Raw genomic sequence first — 12,925 nt, forward strand, 5'->3', positions numbered from 1 at the left:
CTATAAGTACGTGTAATTTACCTTTACTTTTATAAAGACTTTAACTTAAGAATTTAAAGTTATTATCTTTCTCTCTTATTACTTTAAGATATACTTTAAGCTTATTTATAATTATATCTTATAAAATTTATAGGACTTTATTTACTCTTTTATTATTTATAGCGTAGCTTTTCTTTAATAAATATAATTAATCTCTTAAATATAGCTTATAATTACTTTTAATTAAAGTCTTCTCTTTAAGTACTATTATTTTATAAGTGTAAATATTCTTTAATTTAACTTATTTTTCTATTATTTTATTTAAGTAATAACTTATAAGTTCTTTAAAGTAATTAATTAAAAATATTAAGTACATGTAATTATATTTTTAGTTTTTAATTTATAGTATATATAATATTAAAATATAATTAAACTTATAGGGGTAATTTAATAGTTAAAGCACTTATTATTATCTCTTAATAAATTACTTAAAACGTTAATTTTTACCTCTTATAAGAGAGTTAAACACGTATAATATTTTACGCTTATAATTAAATGTAAAGTATATTTAATAGCTTAAAAAGTATATAAATCTTATAAAGAATTATATTTTCTTTTAATATATATAAATATCTTATAAATTATATTAAATATTATATATAATATTTATTAAGATATTATTAAGTCTTTTAATCTTATTATTAATTAATCTATATAATTCTTACTTAATAAGTTACTTAACTTATATAATAAATAAGTGTAATATAACGTTAAGAACCTTTTTAATTTCTTTTCTTATAATATAACCTATTATTATTAATTTAAATTAATTTAATTAATAGTTTAGCTCTTTCTTAATATAACTTTTAGCTATAAATCTATGAATTTCTATTAAGTAATTATTTTATAACTCTTTAAACGCTATTATAAATATAAGTAATAGTTCTTTATAATACTTATTAAGGATTTTTAAGTTCTTATAAACTTAACGCTTATAATTCTATTACTTTTAAGGTTAATATAATAGTAATTAAAAGGGGTAAAGATTAATAAGGTTTTACTTAATAAGTAATTTCTCTCTTTTTATATAAAACTTATTAATATATATAAAGTATATTCTTTTATATATAATAATAATTACGTTTTTAGTCTTTAAAAATAAGTATATTTAATTCTTTTTTAATTTAATAATATTAGCTTATACTTATACTTAAGTAATTATAATTAAATACTTTATAAGTTTAATTTCTTTAAAGGTACTTTTCTTAATTAAAAACGCTTAAAAAGCTTAAATAGTTAATTTAATTAATATTTAAATATCTTCTTATAAGGTTTTTTATACCTTATAAGTAAAACTTAAATAATAAGTAAGCTAAAAGATTTAATCTTTAATAGCTTAAACCTAATATTATATAAAATAATAAGTAAAAAAGCTTTATAATACTTTTAATAATAATAATATTAAGAGTTATAAAGCTTTAAAAAGAAAAGATATAAAGGTTATATTATATTAAAGAGAAGAAAAGATATTAATATATATAAAAGGTAAAAAGATTAAATGCTTAAAAGATATAAAGAGTACTTTTTTATACTTATAATATATAAGGCTATAGCTTTAAGTACTTTATTTAAGCTTTATAATAAATTATTATATAGTTTTTTACTTAATATTACTTAATTATTAGTTTCTCTCTTTTATAACTCTTTTCTTTTAATATCTCTCTTTTTTATTTCTTAATTATTTAATTATAAGTAATTAAGTTTATTATATTTATAAGAATCTTTTAAACGTTATTTTAATTATCTTAAAGATAATTCTTAAAGATAAATTTATATTCTTTATTATTATTAAGATTTAATAAGATTATAATAATAAGCTTTAAGTTAATTCTCTTATTATTTATTAGGTATTTTACTTTTCTTTATTTAATTAAAGTTTCTTTTAAGTGTATATTAACCTTCTTTAACTTAAATACGCCTTTTACTTTTAGGTTTATAGTAAATATAATCTTAAACGAGATAATACTCTTATATATATTAAGATAATTATTTATATAAAGCCTTTAAAGAGTACTCTTTTAAATAAAGCTAATTATTAAAGTAAGATAAAGCTCTTTAATTATTTTCGCTAGTTTATTCTTAATAAACTTAAAGATAATAATCTCTTATACTAGAAAACACTTTACTATTAGCCTTATAATATAATTCTTATTTTTATTAAGATAGCTTATTTTAATAGTTAATTTCTCTTAATTATAACCGATTACTTTAAGCGCGTTTATACTTTACTTATTTTATTATATAAAAGATTAAATTATATTTTATACTTTAATTACTTTAACTTCTTTAAGAAAACTATTATTATATTTAAAGAATACGTTATAACTTTTTTTTATAATTATATATTCTTTAAAATATATTTATATAAGTCTTATAATAATTACATTTAAAATAGTTTATATTACTTTTTATAAATTGCGTTTATACCTAGCTTATAAGCCTTATAATTTTAGTTATAGTTTCTTATTTAAGCCTTTTCTTAAAAAGAATTACTCATTTTTAATTATTAAAATATATATTAATTCAAATATCTTTTCTTATATTACTTTAAAGAACGCTTTATATATTATAATTAATTACCCTTATTCTTATAATAATAAGAGACTTATTAAAGCTATTACTTGTAAGGTAATTAAAAAACTTAATAAAAAGATAAAGAAAAACGCTAAATTTAAGGTATAAGTAAAATAAAGTTATATTTTATTAATACTTTAGCTTTACTTTATATAATTAATTAATTTATATCTTATTTTATTAACTTTTATCTCTCTTTTAAGTACTTATATTATCTTTTCTTAATATTAATATATTTTACTTCTTTTAGCTTACTTAATTTACTTTATAATACCTTTTATTAATTATAATTTATAAAAGATTTAGGTAATATTAGACTTTTTAATAAAAAGTTTTATCTTAAAGTAATAAGGCTTATTTACTTCTCTCTTTATAGTTAATATAGCGAATTAATTTAATAATTACCTCTTTAACTTATAATTATTCTTATAATATACTAGATTATTTAATCTTTTTACGCTTTTAATTATCTTAGCTTTAAGTACTTATAATTAAGGTTAATTATTAAATAGTTAAGTTTATTAATAATTAATATTATTAATTATAAATAGTAATAAAATAACTTTTATTTTTAAGCTAAAATTTAATACTCTTAAGCTTTATTTAATTATAAAGAATTAAAATTACTTATATTAAGATTATACTTATATAGGTTTTATATAATAATTATATAGTTTTTAAAGTAAAATTATATATTTTTTATTAAACTTTTATAATTTTTAATATTAATTTATATAAGTTAAAATAAAGGTAAACTCTTAGGTTTTTAAGCTATTTTAATAGTTCTTTTATTAGCTTACTTATATTTAATATAAGTATTATCTCTTATCTTTTATTTTAAGCGTTTATTTCTCCTTTAATTAACGTTTTCTTACTTTTTAAGGGTACTTAAGTATTATTAATATATTTATTAATCTTTCTTCTTTTAGCTTTTATCTTTTACTTTAATTATAGCTTTCTTCTTAAAATAAAACGATTAAAAATAATAGTTTTATCTTTAAAATAGGTATTCTTAGCTTTAATTAATTAATATATTTATTAAGATAAACTTATCTCTTTTCTTAGCTATAATAAGAGGTAATTTAATCTTAAGGTACTATTATAAGTATTATTTAAGTGAAAATATAATCTTTACCTTCTTATTTTTAAGCTTCTTTACTTAATTTTTAATTAAGTTAACCTTATTTTTAATTTTAATTATTTCATTACTTATATTATAAGTAAATTAGCTTAAATAAAGTCTCTTAATCTTCTTATTACTCTTTATAGTATTTAGGTTTATCTCTTTTTATTTCTTTAATAGTTAATTATTTATTATAAAGAACTATTAACCGTTTTTATTAAGCGTTAACTTCTTTAAATAATTACCTAAGATTATTTTACTTCATATAACCTTATTTAATATTTTAATTTAATAAGCTCTTAAAATAATAGCGCGATTAATAATTTTAAATAAGCTATTTTATCTTATAATAAGTTTTTTAATTATAAATATATTAATACTTCTTTAAATATTATAAATAAGAATAAGATCGTTTAAATTTAATTAATTTTTATCTCTTTTAATTAATTTAACTTATAAGCGGTTAGTTTATTTAGCTAGTTTTCTCTTAAACTTATATACCTTTTCTTTAACTTTTATAATATCTTTTACTTTTTATTATAATAAGCGTACCTTTACTTTAAAGAGATCTTATTTTAATTTTATTTTATTTTATTTAATTAATCTTTAAGTAAAAAACTTAACTTTTAAAGGTAATATAAGCTTTTATTTATAAATAAAATAGAACGTAGATTTCCTATAGAATACTTAAATAGCTGTTTTATTTATTAGTAGTACTCTTATTAAATATTAGTATTATTTTCTAATTAATTCTTTTATTTTAAATATAATTAAGGCTAAAGATTAATACCTAGCTTTTATAATTATATTAGCTTTTAAGTTATATTTAAATATTTAAATTTTATAAGCTTTAATATTCTTAAGAGCTTCCCTTAAATTATCTTATATTTTTAAGCTATTATTATAAATAATATATTTATAAACTTTAAATTTAATAAGTATTTTATTTAAAAACTTTCTTATTATTAATACGTTTACTTTATAAATTAATTTTACTTTAACTTAGCTAATAAGGTTATACTTAGCTTTAAGTAGGTAATTAAAACTATAATTAAATAATAAATATTAAGTGTTAATATATATTTTACTTATAGGGTTTTTAAGAGGTATTAGTATTAATATCTCTTATAGCTATTATAATATAAATTACTAGTAAGTTTTATAATATACTATGATTTCTTTAATTATATTTTATATTATTTACTATTAATACTAATACTTAGCTACTTAATAGATTATCTTAGTACTCTTATAGCTTATAGTTTCGTAAATCTTTTTAATTATTAATTATTAATAGTTTACTTTATTAATTACTAATATTAGTCTCTTTATTATTTTAATTAATCTCTTTTAAAGCTAGCTATTTTCTATAAAGAATTACTTAGCTTTTATTCTTAGCTTTTTATATTTATTATTCTTAAGATTAATTAATTTTTCTAAGGTTAAGAGAAATTTTATAATTTAAAGGTACTTTAATAAGTAATTTTTATACTTCTTTAACTTAAACGTTAATATATTTAAATAAAGATTAATAAAATTCTTTATATTTTCTTTAACTTTTTAATTTATTTAATTTAATAGGTTAAGCTCTTTTCTTAAGAGTTTATTTATAATTCTATTAATAGCTTTAAGAATATATTTAGCTATAAAATTAAATAATAAAATATAATTAATTTATTTAATAATTAATAAGCTTAATACGTTATTAATTACTTTATTAATTTAATAAATTAAAACTTAAAAGTTAATCTTTAAAATAAAGTAAATATTATATAAATGTATTTTAAGCTTTCTTAAAGTATAAATAATAGCCTTATACTCTTATTTTATAGTATTATACTTCTTTTTAGGTTTCGTTTATATTTTACTTTTATACCTTATTAAATAACGTTTCTCTTTAATAATTTATAATAAAGCATATCTTTATTTTATATTATTAATATTAACTATTAATATAATCTCTTTATAGCTCTTTAAGAGATTAAGTATTATAAGAATAAAGGCTTTTATTATTATATCTTTTAAGGTTTTTATTATTATTTATTAAGCTTTACCTTATTTTTATTTTATATTCTTTTTTAATAATTTAATAATTAAGCTTATAATTTAAGCGTATCCCTTAATTTATACTTTATAATAGTTTATTAACTCTTAAAAGAATCTTATATTCTTTTAATCTTTATATATCTTTTATTTTAAAATCTTAAGTATTTTTACTTTAATAGGCTTTTATTTATACGTCTTATAAGTAAATTCTATTATAATAGTTATTTAATAATAAAACTTTAATTTTAATACTAATATAATATAATCTATTAGCTTAAAGTTTATAAGTACTTTATTAATATTAATTAAATATTCTAGTATAAATTTTCTTACTTTTAATAGTATCTCTTTATTATTATAAGTAATAATAGGTTCTCTTATAGTTATATTATTTATAAAAGGGGCGTATATATTTAATATAAGGTTATATAGAATTCTTCTTATAATTCTTAAAAATTAAGCTATTAAGTTTATAGCTTCTTATAATAGTATATATATTATAATAAACCTATTAACGTAAAGATTATAATTATATTCTTACTTACTTTTATAAGAGCTACTTATTATAGCTTAAAAGTAAGTTTATAATAAAGAGAATCTTATATATATTAAATCTTTTATTAAATTTATTTACTTTTAATAAGATATAAGTTTTTTATTTTATAACCTTATTATAATTAATTATTAAAAGAATAAAGCGTACTTTTTTATTCTTCTTTCTTATTAAAAAGTAAGGGTTTTAATATAATTTATAGCTTTCTTTTAAATACTTATACTTTATCTTTTTCTTTAATAATTTAATTAATTTAACTTAAAGTTTTAATAGTATAAGAATTAATTTTACTCTTTATACTTTATATTTAATTATCTTAATAACTTAAAAGAGTGTAATAATAAAATTTACTTTATTATAATAAAATAAGTTTTATATAAGAGCTAGTTTATAGTTTTTAAGAATAATCTTAAAAATATAAGCTTTTTTTAACTATAAGAAGTTCTTAACCTTTTTAAGCACTTAATTAAATATCTTTTAATTTACTTTAAATCCCCTTAATTATTTAAAGAACCTTCTTATAATATATTTAAGTACTTTTTATCTTTTTTAACTTAATCTTTAACTTATTTTTATTTCTTAGTTTTTTAATTATAATTACCTTTTAAGGTTAATTTATTTAATAGAATATTATCTTTTAATTATACTTTATTAGCTTTTCTCTTATATATAATATTTACTTAAAGATTAATTACTTACGCCTTTTAAAGCTTCTTTATTATTACCTTTATTTACTTACTTTATTTCTAGTATACTTTTTTAATTATTAAAGCTAATATTTTCTTCTCTTTCTTAATAAATAAAGAAATAAACTCTTCTTTAAGTGCTTCTTTTAATAGCTTATAGAATTTATTATAGGTATTAAATTCTTTATTAAAGGTTAAAAACACGTAAATAGCTTTCTTTTCTCTTTTCTTTAATATTTTCTTTAATATTATTATATTATTTCTTTTACTATAAATTCTTACCTCTTTAATCTTCTTTATTAAGTTATTAATTAAGATTTTAATAATATTAAATTTATAATTATAATAATTAACTTATATATTTACGTGTATAAAATTATAAAATACGTTTAATAATTTAACTTTACTTTTATAGAGTCTTAAATTTAAGAATAAGTTTACCTTATTATTTATAGTTTATATAATAGTATTAATTACTTATAAATTAATTAATATAAACTCTTTTTCGTATATTTTAGGTTTATTTTAACTATTAAAAGCCTAATAAGTTAGCTTATCTTTAATACATTTAACTATTATTAGGTTTATTTTAGCCTATATTATAGCTATTTAATTACTATTTAACACTTATTTTAACGTATTTAGCTTACTTAAATTAAATAAAGCTAGTATTTTATTATATATTTTTTATGTTTAGCGTAATATACGTAGTATTTAATTACGTTTAACCTTATTTAACACTTTAATATTAGGTAAATAATAGTTTTTTACTTATATATTCTCTTATTTTCTTAATATTTTTTAATTATTAGAATTAAATAGTTTAAAAAATTTTAATGTTTTTATTATAAGTGAGTAAGTTTATAGTTATATTTTATTAATTATATTTAATACTTCTTACATAATTAATTCTATTACTTAAGATATAATATATATAATATTAAATTTATATTAAATAAGTAACTCTTTACTCTCTTTATTATAATTAAATAATACTTAAGTAAGTCTTATAAATAATATACTTAAAATTAATAGAATATAAATAATATTTAATGTAATATATAAATAAATTAAAGTTTATATATTTTTAAGATAAAGGTAAATTCTTATCTTCTTATATATATATATAATTTTATTAAAGAATAAGATTATAAATATATTCTTTATAAGTATATATATCTTTAAACCTACTTAAAAAGTAAACTTTATACTAATAATATTTTCTTATAAGCTATTATTTATTAAAGTATATATAAGAGAAGCTCTCTTATAATTAAGTTACACTTATAAGTATAATAACTTTTACGTATACTTAAAAATCTCTTTAAGCTATAAAATTAAGTTTACTTAAAAGTTAATCTAATAATTAATTAATTTAAGTATATCTTAAAGCCTTTTTATAAGTAATACTTAAAGTTTCGCGTTCGCGTTTATTAAGGGTATATTATTTTCTTTATTTAAGGTTTTTATTACGTTTTAACCGTTTTTGATATAATTCTTTATAATTAATACTATATTAAATATTAAAATTACTTAATTTAATTTTAAAGTATCTTTATTCGTAAATTTAATAGGTTTTTTTAAAAGAGTTATTAATTTTCTATTATATTACTTAATATTATTAATATTATTAACGTAATTATTAATTTTATTTCTTATTAAAGTTATAAGACTTAAAAGTAGCTAATATAAGTCTCTTAATAAATATTAATCTTTTTAAAGAGTATTTCTTTATATAATTATATTATAATTCTTTTAATTAAACGGTTTCCCTTTAATTATATTATTTATACTTACCTATTAATCTTATCTTTAATAAGTTTAATTATTTTTAATTTAACTTTATTATTTTAAGCTATAACTTTACTCTTTTTATTTTTATTCTTAGTATTATTTTAATTATCTTTAAGCTTTACTTACTTATATATATTTACGTTTATTAAAAGATTAACTTTAAATTTAAAATTATAAGTTTAAGCGCTTTTTATTATATATATTTTAAATATTATAATTATTATAATAAATAAGGGTTTAATTAAAGGTAAATTATAAGAATTACTCTTTTTTAATACTTACTTAAATATATTAATTTACTTTAACTTCTTTTATAGTATTTTAATTTCTTTTTATAATATATTTTATTTCTTTAATAAAGTATCTTTAAAGCGTTTTACTTAATTTAAGTATATATAAACGTATATATTTAAAAATAATTTTACTTAAAGTATAATAAGCCTTTTTATATAGCTTTTAATAGTAAGAAATTAAAATAAAAGTTATAATAATATAATATATTTTTATACTTTAATATTAATTATAAGAATACACATATTTACGTTATATTAAGTAAAGCTAAGCATTTAATTATACTTTAAGTAAGAGTATTTCTTAAAGAAATATTTTATATTATTATAATAATAGTATTAAATCTCTTAACGTTCTTTTATATAAATATAATTAATTTTAAAGTAATTATTAATACTATTATTATTTAATCCCTTATTCTTAAATTAAATATAATTAAATTAAATTAATTTTTAATTATTTCAATTAAGCTTATTACTTCTTTAAGGTAAGTTCTTTTAATATTACTTAAGTTATTCCTTTAGGTTAATTTACCTTTTAGCTTATTTAATTAACGTAATTTTTATCTCTTTAAGTTACTTTATAATTTTATTTATTTAATTAAAAGAAGAATTAATAATAAAGCTAGGTTCTTTACTCTCTCTTTAATTTCTATTTACCTCTTTAATTATAAATTTATTTTAATATAAGCTTTACTTCTTATAATTATTTAAGTTACCCTTAAAAATACCTTTTATTAGTTTATAAATAATCTTTAAAGTATACTCTTAATTTTAAAGTCAGTGCCTTAATTTTAATATAATTAAGTTATAATTTATAAGTTTAAGCCTAGCTTATATATACTTATTTAACTTACTTTAAAGTATAATATACTTTTTTAAGATAATTATACTTTATAAATACCCTTTTTTATTTATAAAGCTTATAATTAAATAATTAAGTAAAGCTTTATATAAGTTATTTAATTAAGAGATAGATTTTATTTACGTAAAAGGTTTAGCTTTACTTTATAAGCTTTAATAAAGATATAATTAATAAAGGGTCTTAAAAATCTCTCTTAAATATTAGGTATTAAAACTTTTTAGCTTATTTATTATAGTTTTTATTTAATTTTAATTAATTATATTATATTCTAAGAGAAGTTTCTTTTTAGCTTTATTTTAATTATTAATAATTATAAGAGTTTTAACGCGCGTTCTTTTAAGAGAAGTAATATTACGTTTTAATATCTTTATTTACTTTTTCTTTAAAATAATTAAGGTAATTATCTTCTTCTTAAATTTCTTTAAAAAGTTAAAGATATTCTTTCTATTAAAGGGTTTAACTTTAAAGGCTTTTTAAAATATAATTAAAATTTCTTATTTACTTAAGGTTTCTTTAAGAATTTTAATAAATCTCTTAAAGTTAAAGCTTATACTAGTAAATAAAATAAGGTTTTATTAGCTTATAACTTTAAATAAGTTTTTATTATATATTATAATAGAATTAATTAATCTTAAAACGTTTAACTTTTTAATTATAAGCTCTTTTTTCTTTAAGTTAAATTCTTAAAGAGAGTATTATTAATAAGAATATAAGTTCTTTTTAATAACTTCTTATTAATTAATAATAAATAAATTAATAAAATCTTTTCTTTTAAATTCTTTTGGTATTATTTAATTAATTATATTTAAGAGATATTTATATTAATTTACTTAATTTAAGAATAATCTTTTATATCTCTTTTAAAGATAGTTTTATAATAAAGATAATTTTATAGGCTAAAATAATAAACGTTATAGCGTTATTTCTTATAATTAGCTATAAGATTATAATTACTAGAGATATTATAAGAAATATTATATTCTTTTAATTAATTAATTAATTCTTTCCCTTTTTAATTCTTTTTCAATTAATTTAAGCTATTTTAATAGAAGTCTTCTTTTTAATTATAAGTCTATTAATATTTAAAGGGTAAGTATATCTTTATTTTAATTAAAGACCTTTAAGATAACTCTTTATTTTTAGCTTAATTATAGTAATTTTTATCTTATTATAATTTCTCTTTACTTAATTAAATAATTTAAATTATCTTTGTAATTTACTTATAATTTCTTTCTTAATTTTAGTTTATTTTATTATAATTATAATTCTTTTATATTCTCTTAAACGTAAATATTATTAGGCCTTTATACCTATTTAAATTCGTTTTTATAATAGTTAAAAAGTATCTTTTATAAGAGATTAAATAATTCTTTCTTAATAGAAATATTATTTAAGTAAAACTATTATTTTTATTAGCTTAAATATAATATATATATACACTTATAACTTTATACGTAGTATTATAATTTAGTTACTTTTTAATTCTTATAACTTACTTCTTAAGAATAATAAGATTCTTAAATAAGTAATAAATTAATTTAAATGAAGTAATTAAATACTTTTAAAATACTAATAATCTTGATTACACGTATTTTAAGCTATAGCTTATTATAAGTGTAAATGAGTACTTAGATAACTTAAATAATTTAGCTATATAATATAAACTTATATAAGGCCGATTAAAAGACTTAATAAAATATTAATAAAAGATCTTATAAAACTAATTATAAAGGTAAAACTTATTAAATTAAAGACTTATACGTGTACCTATTCTTTTATACTAATAACGTAGCTATAATTAAATGCACTATTTAACTTCCTTTAACTTATAAGCATAAATACTGCCACACAATAAATAATATTATTCTAACTTATTATAAGAATAATAAGAAAGTAATAAACTATATAATTAATAGCTTAAAAGAAGTATATAATTTAAAGAATAAAGGTAAAGCGCGCTTCTTTCTTAAAATATAAATTATTAAAGCCTATAAAAATAAGAAAATCTATTTAAGTTATAAGGCTTATATTAATAAGATTAATAGAAAATTTAATTAAGTATAAAAAGGCACGTTTTTAATTATATTAATTTTAGTTATAAAGCTAATTACGCGTATTAAAGAGGTAATTAAGTAGAAGATTAAAAGGTATTAAAAAAAGGTTAAATTAGTATTATATACAGCGATTATAATAAGGTTAAATATAATATTTATTATATTAAAGCTCTTTTAATTTCTTATAAATTTAAGCTTTAAGTATTAAAAGGCTATAAATTAAGCTATTTAATATTTAATTATTATAAGTAAAGTTACTCTTTATTATAATAAAACTAGGAATATTAAGGTATTAAAAATTATAAGTAATACTTTTTACGTAAATAATTTAATTACTTATAAATTACTATAAGGCTATTTTATAATATTATTTAAAGGACCTATTATATTAAAGATAATACGTTAATAAACGGTAATTACATTTATAATTAAAGTAAAGCTACTTACTTTATAGTAAATAATAAAGGAAATAATAGCTTTAAAGCGCCTTTTTTATAATATTAAATTTAACTTATAATAAGGCTATAATATTTATTATAATAATTAATAAATTATACGCTTAATACTTAATATAAGTAAATAAATTAATACTTATTTATATTATATAAATATTTATTTAATATAATTAAAGTAAGAATATAAAAAGAGAAGCTTTAAAGTATTATACCTTTCTATAGTAAATATACTAATAAATAGTTTTATAAAGGCACTTAATAGATAGTAATTTAAACACTTTAAAAGCCTATTAAATTTAATAAATTTATAAATATAACCTAATATTTATAAGTTATACGCGTAAGAGAACTATTAAAGGGAGATATAAGATATATTCACCCTATAAATATAAGATTACCCTCCCCTTTTAAGGTAAAATATAATAAAAGGTAAACATAATTTTTTA

This window comes from Metarhizium acridum, assembly GCF_019434415.1.
Source record: "Metarhizium acridum strain ARSEF 324 chromosome Unknown scaffold_276, whole genome shotgun sequence".
NCBI classification, from domain to species: Eukaryota; Fungi; Ascomycota; class Sordariomycetes; order Hypocreales; family Clavicipitaceae; genus Metarhizium; species Metarhizium acridum.